Source organism: Callorhinus ursinus, unplaced genomic scaffold (genome assembly GCF_003265705.2).
Source record: "Callorhinus ursinus isolate GAN/ISIS: 27379988/994484 unplaced genomic scaffold, GSC_fseal_2.0 scaffold67, whole genome shotgun sequence".
Taxonomy (NCBI): domain Eukaryota; kingdom Metazoa; phylum Chordata; class Mammalia; order Carnivora; family Otariidae; genus Callorhinus; species Callorhinus ursinus.
In genome coordinates this window covers 522,368-542,382 of record NW_027397129.1, presented here as the reverse complement: position 1 = coordinate 542,382, position 20,015 = coordinate 522,368, and the positions used below count along the sequence as shown (strand labels likewise).

The window sequence follows — 20,015 nt, the reverse complement described above, 5'->3', positions numbered from 1 at the left end:
TATTGCTGGATTATATATAGGAAATGAGGAGAAAGGAAGTGTCAAGAATTACTGCTAGGTTTTAAATTGGATGAATAGTAGTGTTATCTGCTAAGATAGGGAACATTGGGAGAGGATCTCTTCTGCTTCCCAGGCAGATGGTGGTATGAGTAAAATTTGGGGCCTTTTGAATTTCAGGTTCTTTTTAGTTATCCAAAGGTAACTGTCAGGTAGTTGAAGTATAAGGATCTGGGGTTCAAACGCAGAGTCTAGACTAATATATATGATTCTTGGAGTCAAGGATGGTCATTGATGCCAATAGCATAGATTTCCTTGGGCAAAAATATAGAGTGAGAAGAAATGTATATAAACTTACTTAATGACTGCCAGCATTTTGTGACCAAATAGCTATGCTTGAGCTTACACTGAGACTTAAAGGAATGGCTATAAACAAAAGAGGATCAGAAGAGTGTTTAACACGAAAGACAAGGAAGAGATTGTTATTTTTAACGTGATATTTGTAAATACTGTTTATTATGTATGTGAAGGCATAACATATCTGAACAGATTATGTGTTTTTATCAGTGGCTAGGATGATCCATTCTGAGAATTCTCTTTCTGGTCTTAGTGACTGACAAAAAGTTTAAGCTGCAACCTGTATATTCTTGTGATTAAATGCATCCCACAGTTTTGATCAGGATAATGATTTGTAAAGTCTCTATTACTGCTCTTCCGCTGCCATCGCCGCCATCCTCTATGCGACTCACCTCGCTCGGATCTGGCTGGGAGAATCCACCACCCTCCGCCACCATGGTGAACTTCACAGTAGACCAGATCCGGGCCATCATGGACAAGAAGACCAACATCCAAAACATGTCCGTCATCAGCCACGTGGACCACGGCAAGTCCACGCTGATGGACTCGCTGGTGATCAAGGCTAGCATCATCACCTCCCCCCCACACACACTGGGGAGACCCGCTTCAATTGCACCTGGAAAGACGAACAGGAGTGCTGCATCACCATCAAGTCAACGGCTATCTCCCTCTTCTATGAACTCTCGGAGAACGACTTGAACTTTATCAAGCAGAGCAAGGATGGCTCCAGCTTTCTAATCAACCTCATTGATTCCCCCGGGCAGGTGGACTTCTCCTCGGAGGTGACTGCCGCCCTCAGTGTCACCGATGGCGCCTTGGTGGTAGTGGACTGTGTGTCGGGTGTGTGCATGCAGACAGACAGTGCTGTGGCAGGCCATTGCTGAGCAGATCAAGCTTGTGCTGATGATGAACAAGGTGGACCAGGCTCTGCTGGAGCTGCAGCTGGAGCCTGAGGAGCTCTACCAGACCTTCCAGCACATAGTGGAGAACGTCAGTGTCATCATTTCCACCTATGGGTAGGGCAAGAGTGGACCCATGGGCAACATCATGATCAACCCTGTACTTGGGACTGTCAGCTTTGGGTCTGGACTCCACGGTTGGGCCTTTACCTTGAAGTAGTTTGCAGAGATGTATGTGGCCAAATTTGCTGCCAAGGGCAAGGGCCAGCTGGGGCCTGCTGAGTGTGCCAAGAAAGTGGAGGACATGATGAAGAAGCTGTGGGGTGATGGGTACTTTGATCCAGCCAAGAGCAAATTCAGCAAGTCAGCCACCAGCCCTGATGGCAAGAAGCTACCACGGATGTTCTGCCAGCTCATCTTGGACCCTATTCTCAAGGTGTTTGACGCTATCATGAATTTCAGGAAAGAGGAGATGGCAAAGCTGATTGAAAAGCTGGATATCAAGCTGGACAATGAAGACAAAGACAAAGAAAGTAAGGGCAGCAAGGGCAAAAATGAACTATTGGGACTTCATCAAGATAAAAAGCTTTTGCACAGCGAAAGAAACAGTCAACAAAACCAAAAGACAACCGACAGAATGGGAGAAGATATTTGCAAATGACATATGAGAAAAAGGGCTAGTATCCAAAATCTATAAAGAACTTATCAAACTCAACACCCAAAGAACAAATGATACAATCAAGAAATGGGCAGAAAACATGAACAGATATTTTTCCAAAGAAGACATCCAAATGGCCAACAGACACATGAAAAAGTGCTCAAAATTGCTTGGCATCGGGGAAATCCAAATCAAAACCTCAATGAGATACCACCTCACACCAGTCAGAATGGCTAAAATTAAAAAGTCAGGAAACGACAGATGTTGGCGGGGATGCGGAGAAAGAGGAACCCTCCTACACTGTTGGTGGGAATGCAAGCTGGTGCAGCCACTTTGGAAAACAGTATGGGCATTCCTCAGAAAGCTGAGAATAGAGCTACCATACAACCCAGCAATTACACTACTAGATATTTACCCCAAAGATACAAATGTAGTGATCCAAAGGGGTACGTGCACCCTGATGTTTATAGCAGCAATGTCCACAATAGCCAAACTATGGAAAGGGCAAGATGTCCATCAACAGATGAATGGATAAAGAAGAAATGGTATACATATACAATGGAATAATATGCAGCCATCAAAAGGAATGAAATCTTGCCATTTGTAATGACGTGGATAGAACTGGAGGGTATTATGCTGAGCAAAATAAGTCAATCAGAGAAAGACATGTATCATATGATCTCACTGATATGAGGAATTCTTAATCTAGGAAACAAACTGAGGGTTGCTGGAGTGCTGGGGGGGTGGGAGGAATGAGGTGGTTGGGTGATAGACATTGGGGAGGCTATGTGCTATGGTGAGCGCCATGAATTGTGTAAGACTGTTGAATCACAGACCTGTACCTCTGAAACAAATAATACATCATATGTTAAGAAAAAAAAAAAAAAGAAGATAGTAGGAAGGGAGAAATGAAGGGAGGAAATCAGAGGGGGAGACAAACCATGAGAGACTATGTACTCTGAGAAACAAACTGAGCGTTCTAGAGGGGAGGGGCATGGGGGGATGGGTTAGCCCTGTGATGGGTATTAAAGAGGGCATGTACTGAATGGAGCACTGGGTGTTGTACGCAAGCAATGAATCATGGAAAACTACATCAAAAACTAATGATGTAATGTATGGTGATTAACATAACATAAAAAAAAAGAAACAAGAGCTCTGAATGATGCATTGGACCAGATGGACTTCGTAGATATAAACAGAATATCCCATCCTAAAACAAGAGAATACTCATTCTTCTTGAGTGTACATGGAACTTTCTCCAGAATAGACCACACACTGGGTCAGCAATCATTTCTCAACAGATGCCAAAACATTGAGATTATTCCCTGCATATATTTAGACCACAATGCTTTGAAACTGGAACTCAACCACAGGAAGAAATTTGGAAGGAACTCAAACACCAGGAAGTTAAAGAGCGCCCTGCTAAACAATGATTGCATCAACCAAGAAACTAAAGAAGAACTTAAACAGTTCATGGAAACTAATGAGAATGAAAACATATTGGTCCAAAACCTATGGGATACAGTAAAAGCGATCCTAAGAGAGAAATATATTGCCATCCAAGCCTCTCTCAAAAAATTAGAAAAATCCCAAATGCACAAGCTAACCTTACACTTAAATGACCTGGAGAAGGAATAGCAAATAAATCCTAAACCAAGCAGGAGAAGAGAAATAATAAAGATTAGAGCAGAAATTAATGAAATAGAAACCAGAACAGTAGAACAGATCAATGAAACTAGGAGCTGTTTCTTTGAAATAATTAATGAGATCAATAAAACTCTGGCCAGACATATCCAAAAGAAAAAGGGAAAGGACCCAAATAAATAAAATCATAAATGAAAGGGGAGAGATCATGACTAACACCAAGGAAATAGAAACAATTATTAGAAATTATTACCAGCAACTATATGTCAAAATATTAAGCAATCTGGAAGAAATAGATGAATTCCCGGACATTTATAAAGTACCAAGACTGAAACAGGGAGAAATAGACAATCTGAATACACAAAAAAACAATAAGGAAATTGAAGCAGTAATCAAAAACCTCTGAAAAAAATGAGTCCAGGGCCAGATGGTTTCCAAGGGGAATTCTACCAAACATTGAAAGAAGAAATAATACCTATTCTACTGAAGCTATTTCAAAAAATAGAAATAGAAGGCAAATTTCCAAACTTGTTATATGAGGCCAGTATTACCATGATCCCAAAACCAGACAAAGAGCCCATCAAAAAGGAGAATTAAAGACCAATGTCCCTGATGAATATGGATGCCAAAATACTCAACAAGATCCTAGCCAATAGGATCCAACAGAACATTAAAAGGACGTTTTAATCCTTTGGTTAAATCCCACTATGACCAGGTGGGATTTATTCCTGGGATGCAAGGGTCATTCAACATTCAGAATTCAATCAATGTAATAGAGCACATTAATAGAAGAAATGACAAGAACTATATGATCCTCTCAATTGATGCAGAAAAAAACATTTGACAAAATACAGCCTCCTTTCCTGATTAAAACTCTTCAAAGTATAGGGATAGAGGGAAAATATCTCAATATCATAAAAGCTATTGATGTAAAGTGCACAGCGAATATCATTCTCAATGGGGAAAAGCCGAGAGCTATTCCTTTAAGGTCAGGAACATGACAGGGATGCTCACTCTCACCATTATCGTTCAACATTGTACTAGAATTCCTAGCCTCAGGAATCAGACAGCAAAAAGAAATAAAAGGCATTCAGATTGGAAAAGAAGAAGTCAAACTCTCTATTTCTTCGCAGATGACATGATACTTTATGTGGAAAACCCAAAAGACTCCACCCCCAAATTGCCAGAACCCATACAGCAATTCATCAATGTGGCAGATTACAAAATCAATGCACAGAAATCAGTTGCATTTCTATACACTAACAAACTAACTGAAGAAAGAGAAATTAAGGAATTGATTCCATTTATGATAGAACCAGAAACCATAAGATACCTAGGAACAAACCTAACCAAAGAGGTAAAGGATCTGTACTCTGAAAACTAGAGAACCCTTATGAAAGAAATGGAGGAAGACACAAAGAGATGAGAAAACATTCCATGCTCATGGATTGGAAGAATAAACATTGTAAAAATGTCTATGCTGCCCAGAGCAATCTACACTTTCAATACAATCCTTATCAAAATACCATTGACATTTTTCACAGAGCTCAAACAAACAATCCTAAAATATGTATGGAACCAGAAAAGACACCAAATTGCCAGGGGAATGTTGAAAAAGATAACTAAACTTGGGGCATCACAATGCCTGACTTCAAGCTATATTACACAGCTGTGATCATCAAGACAGCATGGTACTGGCACAAAAACGGACACATAGAACAAAGGAACAGAATAGAGAACCCAGAAATGGACCCTCAACTCTATCATCAACTAATCTTCGACAGATCAGGAAAGAATATCCAATGGAAAAAAGACAGTTTCTTCAATAAATGATGCTGGGAAAATTGGACAGCCACATGCAGAAGAATGACACTGGACCATTCTCTTATACCATATGCAAAGATAAACTCAAAATGGATGAAAGACCTCAGTGTGAAACAGGAATTCGTCCAAATCCTAGAGGAGAACATAGGCAATAACCTTTTTGACATCAGCCACAGCAACTTCTTTCAAGACATGTCTCCAAAGGCAACAGAAACCAAAGCAAAAATGAACTTTTGGGACTTCTTCAAGATAAAAAGTTTCTGCACAGCAAATGAAACAGTCAACAAAATGAAGAAGCAACCCACAGAATGGGAGAAGATATTTGCAAATGATATTACAGGTAAAGGGCTAGTATCCAAGATCTATGAAGAACTTCTCAAACTCAACACTGAAAAAACAAAAAATCCTGTCAATAAATGGAGAGAAGACATGAACAGACACCTTTCCAGAGAAGACATACAAATGACCAATAGACACATGAAAAAAGTGTTCAACATCACTAACCATCAGGGAAATACAAATCAACCACAATGAGATACCACCTTACACCAGTTAGAATGGCCAAAATGAACAAGACAGAAAACAACAAGTGGTGGCAAGGATGTGGAGAAAGGGGAATGCAAGCTGGTACAGCCACTCTGGAAAGCAGTATGGAGGTTCCTCAAGACATTAAAAATAGAGCTACCCTATGACCCAGCAATTGCACTACTAGGTATATACCCCAAAGATACAGATGTAGTGAAAAGAAGGGGCACATGCACCCCAATGTTCATAGCAACAACGTCCACAATAGCCAAACTGTGGATGGAGCCACGATGTCCTTCAACAGATGAATGGATAAAGAAGATGTGGTTCATATATATAATGGAATATTATTCAGCCATCAGAAAGGATGAATACCCACCATTTGCATCAACGTGGATGGAACTGGAGGGGATTATGCTAAGTGAAATAAGTGAAGTAGAGAAAGACAATTATATGGTTTCACTCATATGTGGAACATAAGGAATAGGATAGAGAACGATAGGGGAAGGGAGGGAAAACTGAATGGGAAGAAATCAGAGAGGGAGACAAACCATGAGGGACTCTGGACTCTGGGAAACAAACTGAAGGTTACAGGAAGGAGGGGGATGGGTGGATGATGTCGCCGGGTGATGGGTATTAAGTAGGGCATGTGTTGTGATGAGCACTGGTTGTTATATACAACTAATGAATGGTTGAACACTACATCGGAAACTAATTATGGACTGTATGTTGACTAACTGAACATATAAATAAAAAAATAATAAATAAATAAATAAATAAGCAAGCAAGCAAGCAAGCAAGCAAACAACCTAGATAAAAGTTTTTTCCACATATGAGGTATTCTTCTTTTTTCAATTCATTATAAATTTTAGGGTAAATTCCATATGCCCAGTAGCAATGTTCAAACACTAGGATTCTTTTTTTAATTTAATTTAATTTAATTTAATTTAATTTAATTTAATTTAATTTGTATTGTATTGTATTCTATTGTATTGTATTATGTTGTTAGTCACCATACAATACATCACTAGTTTTTGATGTGGTGATCCATGATTCATTGTTTTCGTATAACACCCAGTGCTCCATGCTTTACGTGCCCTCCTTAATACCCACCACTGGGCTAACCCAGCCCCCACCCCCATCCCCTCTAAAACCCTCAGTTTCTTTCTCAGAGTCCATAGTCTTTCATGGTTCATCTCCCCCTCCGACTCCCCCCCTTTGTTTTTCCCTTCCTTCTCCTAATGTCCTCCACGCTATTCCTTATGTTCCACAAAAAAATTGTTTCATTTCACAGTTCAACCCCTGCTTGATAAATGGATAGTGTTTTGCTTCTCCTGAGGTTTGTGAGGATGGAGACATGGGCTCACACCTAAGGCTGAGTGCTGTTTAGTTATTTTTTCCTCTCTCCTGCATAAAACATTCCATCTCTGCCCCTTTTAAATTTTATGCATGTTGCTTTCTCCCTTCCTCTTCACCCAGTCGATGTACTTTAAGGGGATCAGTCAGCAAACATAACTATTTTCCATTTTTCTGCTGCACAGGCTCCAGGAGTTTCGATCCAACAGTCACAGTTCCCTGGCAGCCAGAGAGGAGCCATGATCTTAGTGAGAGGACAGGACTTGAATGTCACTGCACTGACATCATCTGAGTAGTTTGGGATCAGAAAGAGAGAAAGTTTATAATATTGAAAGAAGGAGGAGGAGAAAGAAGAAGAGGGCTGGTTGAGAAGGAATTTGTAGAACTTTGGAGAAAATTATTGAGATAACAAAAAAAGCCTACATTACAAATAAAGAAATAATACAGGGGAAAAAAAGATCATTTCCTTTTGTGATTAAGGAAATTATATTCCCTTCAGAGAAAAACAGTATTCATTTATTTTTTCTACTTATGAATTCCAAATTAGAATTCACATTAGAGTAGTATTAGTAATATTCCTCTATTAAGAAGACTATACTTTTTCAAGTATAATCAGGTATAAGGAATTAGTGCCATGGCCCTTTATACTCCTAGAAATAACCAAAATCTTCCAATAATAATCTTTAGGAAAATCATATTTGCTTCCACATCTACCTCTACCATTTTTATTAAAAATGACCATTAAAGATAATTTAAAAACAGTTTTATTTGTGTATTTGATTGATTTTTGTTTATAATATTCCCACATATCAGGAAACTACTGTGAATACTTTTTGAAAGTTTAGTAACATAATAATCATTTTTAAATGAGACAACAGTTATACATCATTTTTGAATTTTTTGTTTGTTAACTTTACATAAGCAACACATAGGTTACATTATTAACTAGACCTTTGTGGGCTAGCCTAAGAACTGTTTTGTCATTTATAGATGAGTTTTATAAATTTTGTTTTCTGTCTAGCATATCATAAAAGTGATTTACAAATGAGCTTTCTAAAAAGCAAGCCATTTATAATTCACTAACTTCATATATTCAAAAGTTGTGTTTACTCCTTCAGGTTTGTGTATTGCCTTTGAACTCAAACCTTGACATTGAGCAACTGGAGTAGTTTAGTCCTTTGAAGAATCTGTCTCAATTGTTACATGATGACAATTAACATTTAATAGTAAAAATTATAACATGTTTTGATTGTAAAAAAATAAAATTTTTTCAACAGACTCACAAAAATTGTTTCATTTCACAGTTCAATCCTTCATTTCCTTGGTTATGATCATAGGCTATATCCTCCTGATAATACATTTAGCCTGAGGAAGAAACAATTCTTTCCAGAGATGATTAGATTAAGAAAACTCTAGGGCATGAGGCTTTCTACATTGTCTCTTCAGGAATCAGTTCCTTAAAAACTGCTTGGGGAAAGTTTGACATTCAATTTAAACTTCCTTGGTGTTTATTTCACAGGTGGTGATGGGGAGATAAAATGAACATTTAAAAATCCACTTGATGAAAGAATTTGCACATAGAAATTCCGTGCTGCTGAAGAAATAAACAATGATGAAAGACTATATTCCAGCAGATATACCCGATTTAGTAAAATGATTTAAAAACTATTACTTCAGCCATGTCATAAAGATTTGTAAAATAGAAATCTGTACAGTATATTGAATACTATTTTCCCCTTGACTTCCAATATAAAACAAATGAGATGTTCCTTTGGGAATATTTGTCTTCAGAATGTCACAAAACTGCAAGTTAAGAATACATTTAGTCTTTCTTAAACCACTCATGAAAAAGCAAAACATTAACATTCACTGAGAATGTTGATATATACCATATCTTTAAAGGAGAAGATACTGAGAAATGAGAGCTGGAGGAAATATTATGAAGTAATAACAAGTAATTTTCACTTATTCTTTAAATATATAACTTTATAAAGTTAGCTGCTTAGTTATTTTTTTCCACTAAAAGAAGCCAACAAAAAATTGACCTCTAATATAAAGTTCCATTTAATATTGGGCAATGACGAGCCACTTTTGGAAAGTTTGTTCATTGTTCTATGATGTAAATAGCTCAGACTGCCTCTAGGTTGAATATGCTTTACTGATTTGGGGCTTAGTTCCTACAGAAACTATAATCTATCACTTGAACCTCTAGCCAATATGATTCAGATCCCATTATATATTGGTGTTAAAAGAGATCAGTGAGCTCTGGCTACAATTGTAAATATGTGAGGTAAACCATGTATGGTATTTCCATTCTCCTTGTATTTTTATTTTTTCCTAATTTAGAGGCTCCTTCAACTTCCACCAACATTAATTATTTTCATTCAGTGTTTCATTTCCCCACGTTCATCTGCTTTAAAATATTTATAAGTAAGCTTAAAGCCTACTTTTTCCTGGAGTATTTACATTTTAAAAAGGGTTAGTCTTATGACGAAGTTCAGGAAATATTTAATTGGTGTGTAACATTAAAATTACTGATTGAAATATGATTTAGTTACTATACATGTTGTTTCCTATGGAAAATAAATTACTTGTTTTAACTTAAATATGTGCTTCTATATAAAGTACCAAACTGGTCATTATGAATGGTGTGATTAATTAACCTGTAAAGTCATTTTTCATTTGCACTCTGAGTCAAGTCATACCACAGTAAAATGCTAACATAATCTGATTAAATGTGGTGAATTATTGGTGAGCTCCTTTCTGTGCCCATTAAATTGCAATATAGGCATGGATACAGGAAATCAAAGAGATAAGATACTGCCTACATTGACATGTTTTTTTGTCCAAGAGAAATCATTAAGTTTAGAAGAGACTAACCTTGGAAAACATAAAAACTATATGCTCTAATAAAATTCATTGCATAAGCATCTGATTCATGGGTATTTTTGTTGACCATTAGTGTAATTCTTGAAAATTGGTATGACAATTGGTCAGTTTCATATTAAAATGAATAAACAAGGTAATATTTTGAAAACTATTAATTTAATTTTCTCTTTTGCCTTTCAAACACAGTTATAATTCTCATGTGTCAGAGGCATCCACTGGTCTGAAGTGAAATTAGGGTTTACTACAAAAAGAACACACAACAAAAATAAGAACCAGGTAACATTTAGCTTTTGATATTGAAAATTAAGTTTTTGCCTAGACCTCAATCCTGAAGATTTTCTCTCATATATTTTTCTAATAATTTTTGTCTATTTTTTTCCTAAAAAAAAACAACTAGCAATCCCTAACAATTAGCTGTTTGCCAGATGATTAACTGCCTCTCTGCCTTCTTCATGGACCCTATGGTTAGATAAACTACAAAATGGTATGGAATCATTCACACTTAGCTTGTGCTAGATCAGGCCACACCATCTCACCTTTCTGACTCTTGACAAGACCTCAACCTTACAAGAGCTGCTGCACTGTCATTTTCTCCTGCATTTTAATAGAAGGAGTCACAGGTAAAGTCATGAGTTTATGAGCATGCCCCTCTTCAGCTTCTAACTCTCAGCCTGGGCTCTTTCCATTGTCCCTGTGAAGCACTGGCCAGCTGACTGCCAGTCACTCCTCAGAGTACCATAACTGCCTCTTGGACTGCCTCAGCATATGCTCCAGGACAAGGAGTAAACAGCCTGATAGCTCAGAGAATTTGCCAGATTTCAGTAATTTAACCCAGTGCCTACTCGACAACTTGCCATCCCAGCATCCAGTGGCTAGCTGGCCTGGATCGCCTCCACACGCACTCTGAGTGGTCAGCTCCACTCCTGACAGCTGCCGTCAACATCTTTTTTTTTTTTTTAAAGATTTTATTTATTTATTTGAGAGAGAGAGAATGAGAGACAGAGAGCACGAGAGGGAAGAGGGTCAGAGGGAGAAGCAGACTCCCCACTGAGCAGGGAGCCCAACGTGGGACACAATCCCAGGACTCCAGGATCATGACCTGAGCCGAAGGCAGTCGCTTAACCAACTGAGCCACCCAGGCACCCTGCCTTCAATATCTTAACCTCACTCACACAGCATTCCTTGCCTGAAATGTAGGTGTCTTTCTGTTTCTCTACACCCCATGGCTAGACAGGAGGGCACTTGGGGCTGGTAGTTTGCCCTCCAAGGGTGCCTGCCAGGAGAATCCTGTCTCTTTCCAAATAAGAAGCAGCAGGGAACTGTGGGGAACCCCAGAGATGTAGGCATCCTGCCCATCTGGAGACAAGAACTAATTTGTATTCCTTCTTGTCTTCAGCTGGCATTTTGGATAAGACCTCCTGGGCGTATGTCCCTGAATTAACTCTTTTCACTTCTGTGCCAGGTTTCTATTTGACCTCTTTCCCAACACAGCACTTCTCCTTAAAAATCTCTGTTAGAAAATTTTCTCTCTGTACACCATCGTCAATTTAGTCCTTTTACATAGGTACCAGTACTATCCTTTTTACTGAGGAGAGCAGCTCTTGCTCCCACCGCCTCAGATGATCTCCCTGGGAACAGAAAGTTCTGCACCAAGCTTGTTGGAGAGAAGACACTGTAGAGTTGGAAGATTCTTTGGGTGCTTCTGATCCCTATTTACCTAACAAAGTACTTGTTGGAATGCATTTGCCTTGTAACATGGTGTCAACAACTTTCCATAGAACCTTGGGAAGGTCAGTTGTGGAATGAGGGGTGTCATACTCTTCTTATCATTTGGTTTAATTAAAGTGGAATAAACTATAATGAAATTATTGACTTGATCCGGTTCTTATTAACTGGAACTGGCAGGAGCAATGGAAAATACTTGAATGATTTAGTCTGGGCCAGTCCTGTTATGTAAAGAGGTTTCAGGACCACCTCCTTCTCTATCTTTCAACCTCACCTCACCAGGAAGCCCAACAAAACTACTTTATCCCCTGGGCCTACTTATTAAACATTCCTAGTTTCCTTTGCTTGAGATTCTCCAATAGCCCTGCCTACCACTTGGCCCTTTCCTAGCATCTCTACTTCCCAAGGAAGCAACATTTCTTTAAGGTCCCTGGCATTTCCTCTGCCTTATGCTGAAACATTCCTAGACTCAAAAGAAGTTGACTAAAGTTGGCCAGGACAGGATAACTTTGTTCATAGGTTTCATCTGTTTCTACAGGGGCAAAGATTCCATGCCCATTTTGTGGAAAAATAATTGTTTATTATGGGAGGAGAGCACTATTGCTGCTCTCAAGTACTGTAACTCTCAGCTTGTATGACATTTTCTTAGGAAATGAAACATGTTTGGGGACCTGTCTTTGTAGCATGATAAAAAGATGTTAGTCCCATTGGTATTCTTGGTGAGCTATTATTGCAGCTAAGAGGTAGATAATAAGTCTACTCTATGCTGGGAGAGGCTGTTCTGCCCACCTTGAGCATCCCTGTTCTGTAGCATCACTGTCAGAATGCTGTGCAGTTGTTCTGGCTCTCCTGATTCAGGTCTGACCCCATGGACATCCTGTAACCTATGAGAACAGATAAGGCAGACTTTGGAAGAATAGCATGAGAAGTCATGCTGGATCCTTTCAGAGGTGTAGGATTTGCAGTCCTAATCTTTGTGCTTTGTTGCTCTACCAGTTAGACAACATTTTATGACCAGTGTGTCCATGGATCTAGCAAGGTATACTGCAGGACACTCAGGCAGAGATCTATTGAAGTTCATTTGTATTCCTGGGCAGCTCAGGGAAGCAGTCTTCCTTCTAAATGGTGAGCAGCATGTGTCTGAAAGAAGCCTGTTCTGCTCTAGTCTACCATTTTAAATCCCCCTTCTTGGTACAGACTAATGTTAAGTTGTGCCTGGAAAAGTGATGTGCACTAGACATAGTCACTAAGTCCATAAGCCCAAGACATCCCCAGGACACAACATTTACTGGGTTCACATTGCCAACTTGACAGTGTGAGGGGCAGGGGATTGGGAGAAGGGGCTCCATTTCATCTGTCTTCTGTCCTCATTTTACTAGTAAGCAGACTTAATTTTGTTTTTTTTTTAAGATTTTATTTATTTCACAGAAAGAGAGAGAGAGAGAACATGAGCAGGGGGCAAAGGAGAAGCAGAAGGAGGAGTAGAGTGAGAAGGAGAAGCAGACTCTCCACTGAGCAGGGAGTCTGATGTGGGGCTTGACCCCAGGACCCTGGGATCATGACCTGAGCTGAAGGCAGATTCTTAACCGACTGAGCCACCTAGGTGTCCCAGCAGACTTAATTTTAAATTTAATATTAGCATTAGGATTCTTGATGTAATTCTAGAAGGTCCCAGGTTCTGGGATTTAGTGTGATAGTAAGAAGGAATAGGCGGCTTGGAAACTGGGGCCAGGTGATGGATATGTCACTAGTGTGATCTGTGGTTGCTGGCACCACAAGAGCACCCCCAGGCAGTGTCAGATGACCTGAGGGGCCATAACAGATGTGAGGTCTATCAGAGATGGGGGCAGATTCTTCTGGGCCTCTGACTCCCAATCTATACACCCACGGTCACCACTTGCCCCTTAACTCAGGGGACTGTGGCAGGGAATGGGAGCACCTCTGGGTGCCCAAGCCTCCCAAAGTGTAAGGAAACATGGTTAGTGGGTGTGGCCAGGGACCATATGAAAAGCCTTGTGTGTTTAGTGAGAAAACTGAGCTATGAGAATGACCATTATAGAATATGAAAGGTTTAGAAGGTGATTAGATTCCCATTTCTTCTTTACATTTTCCCTTCTTTGCTTAGGGTTCCCTGTGTGTGAAACAGATGAGACATTAATGGGTATTTGTTTATCTGGTTAAGATCGGCCCCACTTGCCTGAAGTCTGCCTGTGTGCCTGTGTCTCTAGGTGCTGGTGGTGTTAGTTCCCAGGGCCACCTGCTGTCTGTCTTATGTCATGCCACACCTCTGAGGATCTGGAGTATACCCTGCATTTTATGCCCAAGACACTGAATTGAATATACCCACCTACATCTATTTTTCAAAAAAGTCCATTGTGCCTTCTACTGGGCTACTGACCCTAATTGTGTTGGGAGAGCTTGGGAACATCTTCTCTATGTGCTGATTTCTATAAATATGATGGGTTCACATATAAAGAAGTGATTTGATTGAGAGAGTATATTGACTTGATACAAATGAAATGGGAGTTCAAAAAAAAAAATCCAAGGCTCTGTAATGAATTACAAAGCCGTAATGATTTGTACTATATAATGAACAAAAATTACTGTAATTTTACCATATATTCCTTTTCATCATTTGAGCAGCAGCTTCTGAATAAAACTAGATGATTTCTAAATAACAAATATTGGCAAGCATGTGGAGGTAAAGGTACCCTTGTACAGTGTTGGTGGGAATGTAATTGGTATAACCATTGATGGAAAAATTATGAAGTTTCCTCAAAAAATTTAAGAAATAGAAATACCATATGATCTAGTAATTCCACTACTGGGTATTTAACCAAAGAAAACAAAAGCACTAATTTGAAAAGATATATGCACCTCTGTGTTTATTACCCATCATATTTATAAAAATCTGAACATAGAGAAGATATTCCAAGACTCTCCCAACACAATTAGTGTCAACAACTCAGGTAAAAGCACAATGAACTTTTTTGAAACAAAGATGTGTGTGGATACAATTGAGTCAGTGTCTTGGGCATAAAATACAGACTACACTTATTTATGATAGTCAATATATGGAAACAAATCAAGTGTCCATTGATAGATGAATGGATAAAGAAATATATAGATAGATCAATCTTGCTGTTTGCTACAACATGGATGGACCTAGGACATATGCTAAATTAAATAAGTCAGACAGAAAAAGACAGATAGCATATAACTGCACTTATATGTGAACTCTAAAAAAAATGTACATACAAACAAAACAAAAAGCAGAAACAAATCCATAAATACAGAGAACAAACATGGTTGCCAGAGGAAAGGGGGTGGGAGACGGGAAAAAATAAGTAGAGTGGCTGATATAAACTTCCAGTTATGGAATGAGTAAGCCACAGGGATATAAGATACAGCATAAGGAATATACCCAATGATACTGTAAAGTGTTATATGGTGACAAATGGTAGCTCTAATTGTGATGAATATAGCATAATGTATAGACTTTTTGAACCACTATGTTGTACATCTGAAACTAATGTAACATTCTGTGTTACCTAAACTTCAATAAAAAAGACAATTTCTTTTAAAAAAGAAAACTAGATTTTGCTTAGCCTGAGTCCTGAAGATTTTTCTCATTTATATTTTAATACTTTTTTCCTAATAATTTTTATCTAAATATTTTTCTAAAAACTTACAATTTTATATGTACACTTAAGTCTAGGATCCATATTTGAGTTAATTTTTGTATAAGGTGTCATGTTTAGTTTCTTTTTGTCTGTTTTGTCTTTGAATGTTCAATTGTTCCAGCATCATATGTTGAAAAGGAAAGAAGAATTTAACAAGTTATTCCTCATAAAAAAAATCCTGTAAGACCTTGTTATGAGAATAGAAAAAAGAAGCAAACTGGGAGGGAATATTTGTAAACTACAAATCTAATGAAGGACTAGTATCTAGAATATATAAAGAACTCTCAAACCTCATCAGAAAAAATGCAATTAGAAAATAAGCAAAAGATATGAACAGACATTTCATCAAAGAGAATATGCAGATGTCAAACATGCACATAAAGAGATTTTCAACATCACTAGCTACCAGGGAAATTAATATTAAAATCACAGTGATATATCACTGTATACCTATCAGAATGGCTAAAATAAAAATTAGTGACACCATTGAATACTGGTAAGGAAGAAACTAGATCACTCATATTTGCTTGTGAGAATGTGAAATGATACAACAACTCTGAAAAAGGGGTTTGGCAATGGCGCCTGGAAGGCTCAGTTGGTTAAGCGAATGCCTTCAGCTCAGGTCATGATCCTGGAGTCCCAAGATCGAGTCCCACATCAGGCTTCCTCCTCTGCAGGGAGTCTGCTTCTCCCTCTGACCCTCCCCCTTCTCATGCTCTCTCTCTCTCAGATAAATAAATAAAATCTTAAAAAAAGGGGGCTTGGCAATTTCTTATAAAACAAAATTACCACATCATATAACCAGTAATTGTAATTATTGGACAATTTAGCAGAGAAATGAAAAATGTGGTCACACAAAAAATCTGTGCATTAATATTTGTAGCAGATTTATTTGCAATAGCCAAAAGTTGGAAACCATTCAGATACTCTTCAAAAAATAAATAGTTAAACAAATTGTGGTACATTCATACTGTGGAATACAAAAAAAGAAAAAAAGAAACAAACTATTGAGACATACAACAACTTGAGTGGATTTTAAGGAAAATATGCTGCATGAAAACAGCCAATTCCAAGAGGTTATATACTGTATTATTCCATTTACATAACATTCTTAAAATTACAAAATTATAGAATTGGATGACATACTAGTGACTGGAATGAGTTAGGGATGGTGTAGTATTATAATAGACAGAAGGTGTATTCTTCATTTCTGACTTTCTCGAAAGAAAGAATCAGTCAGAAATGAAGAATACACCAAATGAGATTGGAAACCACCTTGATGCAATGCATGGCAGGCTGGAAGAAGCAGAGGAAAGAATTAGTGATATAAAAGATAAAATAATGGAAAATAATGAAGCTGAACAAAAGAGATAAAGAAAAATTATAGAATGAAGAATAGCCTTAGGGAACTCTGTGACTCCATCAAATGTAATACAATTCACATTGTAGGAGTTCTAGAAGAAGAAGAGGGAAAAAAAGGGGACAGAAAATTTATTTGAAGAAATACTAGCTGAAAATTTCCCTAATCTAGGGAAGGAAACAGACTCCAAATACAGGAAGTACAGAGAATGCCCATCAAAATGAACAAAAGGACGCCAACACCAAGACATATTGTAGTTAAATTTGCAAAATATAGTGATAATGAAAAAATCTTAAAAACAGCAAGAAAAAAACGAAGTCCCTAACTTACAAGGAAAGATCCATAAGTCTAGCTGGAGATTTCTCAAATGAAATGGGACAAGCCAGAAGGGAGTGGCATGATATGTTTAAAGTGCTCAATGGCAAAAATCAGCAGCCAAGAATAATTTATCCAACAAGGCTGTTATTCAGAATAAAAGGAGAGGTAGTTTCCACGCAGACAAAAACTAAAGGAGTTCATGACCACCAAACCAGCCCAGCAAGAAATATTAAAGGGGACTCTGATCAGAAAGAAGAGACCAAAAGTGACAAAGACAAGAAAGGAACAGAGAAAATCTCCAGAAACAATGACAAAACAAGTAATAAAATGGCATTAAATACATATCTTTAAATTGTCCTGAATGTAAATGGACTAAACGCTCCAATCAAAAGACATAGGTTGCCAGAATGGATTAAAAAAAAAAAAAAAAGCAAGACCCATTGATATACTTCCTACAAGAGAGTCATTTTTTCTTTCATACTCTTTACCAGGCAGTGCCCTTCACATTTTTATTTTTTTTTACTTAAATTCAATTAATTAACATATAATGTATTATTAGTTTCAGAGGTAGAGTTCGGTAATTCATCAGTTACATATAATACCCAGTGCTCATTCCATCAATTGCCCTCCTTAACGCCCATCACCCAGTTTCCCCATCCTCCACCGCTCTCCCCTCCAGCAACTCTCAGTTTACTTCCTATGACTAAGAGTCTCGTATGGTTTGTCTTCCTCTCTGATTTCATCTTTTATTTTTCCCTCACTTCCACTACAATCCTCTGTTTTGTTTCTTAAATTTCACATATGAGTGAGAGCATATAATAATTGAAGAGACTCATTTTAGACCTAAACACACCTTCAAATTGAAAGTGAGGAAGTGGAGAAATATTTATCACACAAATGGATGTCAAAAGAAAGCCAGGGTAGCAAAACATATAACAGACAGCTTAGACATTAAAAGAAAGGCAGTAACAAGAGACAAAAAAAGGTCATTATATAATCATAATTGGGACAATCCAACAAGAAGATATAGCAATTGTGAATACTTATGCACCTAACATTGGAGTATCCAAATATACAAAACAGTGAATAACAGACATAATAACACAAAAGTAGTAAGGGATTTTAAAACCTCACTTACATCAATGGACAGATCATCTAAACAGAAAATAAACAAGAAAACAATGGCTTTGAATGACAGTGGACCAGATGTATTTAACGGATATATTCAGAACATTTCATCCTAAAACATAGAATATACATTCTTTTTTAAATTCACATAGAATATTCTCCAGAATAAATCATGTATTAAGTCATAAAACAAGCCTCAATAAATGCAAAAAGATTGAAGTCATACCATGCATCTGTTCCCACCACAACACTAGAAGTCAATCACAAGAAAAAAATTGGCCTCCACATATATGGAGGCTAAACAACATGCTACTAAATAATGAATGGGTCAACCATGAAATCAATGAAGAAATTTAAATATATATATGGAAACAAATGAAAATGCAAATGCAATGACCCAAAATCTTTGGGATGCAGAAAAATATTGGTAAGAGGAAATTATACAGCAATACAGGCCTACCTTAAGAAGCAAGAAAAATCCAAAATAAAAAACCTAACTTTTCCACCTAAAGGATCTAGACAGGAACAACAAACAAAATCTAAAGCCAGCAGAAGGAAAGAAATAATAATGATTAGAGCAGAAATAAATTATATTGACTTAAAAAAAAACACAATAGAACAGATCAATGAAACCAGGAGCTAGTTAAATGAAAAATAATAATAAAATTGATAAACCCTCAGCCAGACTTATCAAAAAGAAAACAGAAAGGACCTCAATAAATAAAATCACAAATTAGAAAGAAGAAACAACCAACACCACAGAAATAAGCAACTATAAGATAATATTATGAAAAACTATATGCCAACAAATTGGGCAACCTGGCAGAAATGGATAAATTTCTACAAACATATAAACTACCTAAACTGAAACAAGAAGAAATAGGAAAATGAACAGAGATAACCAGCATAGAATTTGAATCAGTATTTAAAAATCTCCCACAAAAAAAAGTTCAAGGCCAGATGGTTTCACAGGCAAATTCTACCAAACATTTAAAGAGTTAATACCTATTCTTTTCAAACTATTCCAAAAAAATAGAAGAGGAAAGAAAACTTCCAACTCATCCTATAAGGCCAGCATTACACTGATACCAGCACCATATAGACTCCCCTAACAAAGAGAACTACTGGCCAATATCCCTGATGGACATGGATACAAAAATTCTCACTAAAATACTAGCAAGCTAAATCCAACAATACAATAAAAGAATCATTCACCACTCTCAAGTGGGATTTATTCCTTAGTTGCAAGGGTGGTTCGATATACATAAATCAATCAAAGTGATATATCACATTAATAAAAGAAAGGATAAGAACCATGTGATCATTTCAATGCATTCAGAAAAAGCATCTGACAAAGTACAACATCCATTCATGATAAAAATCCTCAACAAAGTAGAGTTAGAGGGCACATACCTCAACAGAATAAAGGTGATATATAAAAACCCACAGCTAATATCAGCCTCAATGGGGAAAAACAGAGCTTTTCCTCTAGGGTCAGGAATGATACAGGGATGGCCATTCTCATCATTGTTATTTAACATAGTACAAGAAGTCCTAGCCACAGCAATCAGACAACAAAAACAAAAGGCATCCGAATCAGCAAGGAAGAGTCAAACTTTCACTATTTGTAGATTACACAATAGTCTATATAG

General features: G+C 37.5%; 1 pseudogene; it reads left to right on the top strand.

Moving 5' to 3' along the window:
* The first annotated feature begins 726 nt into the window (after positions 1-726).
* On the top strand, positions 727-1,784 carry LOC112821624 (elongation factor 2 pseudogene; annotated as a pseudogene).
* Positions 1,785-20,015: the final 18,231 nt, after the last annotated feature.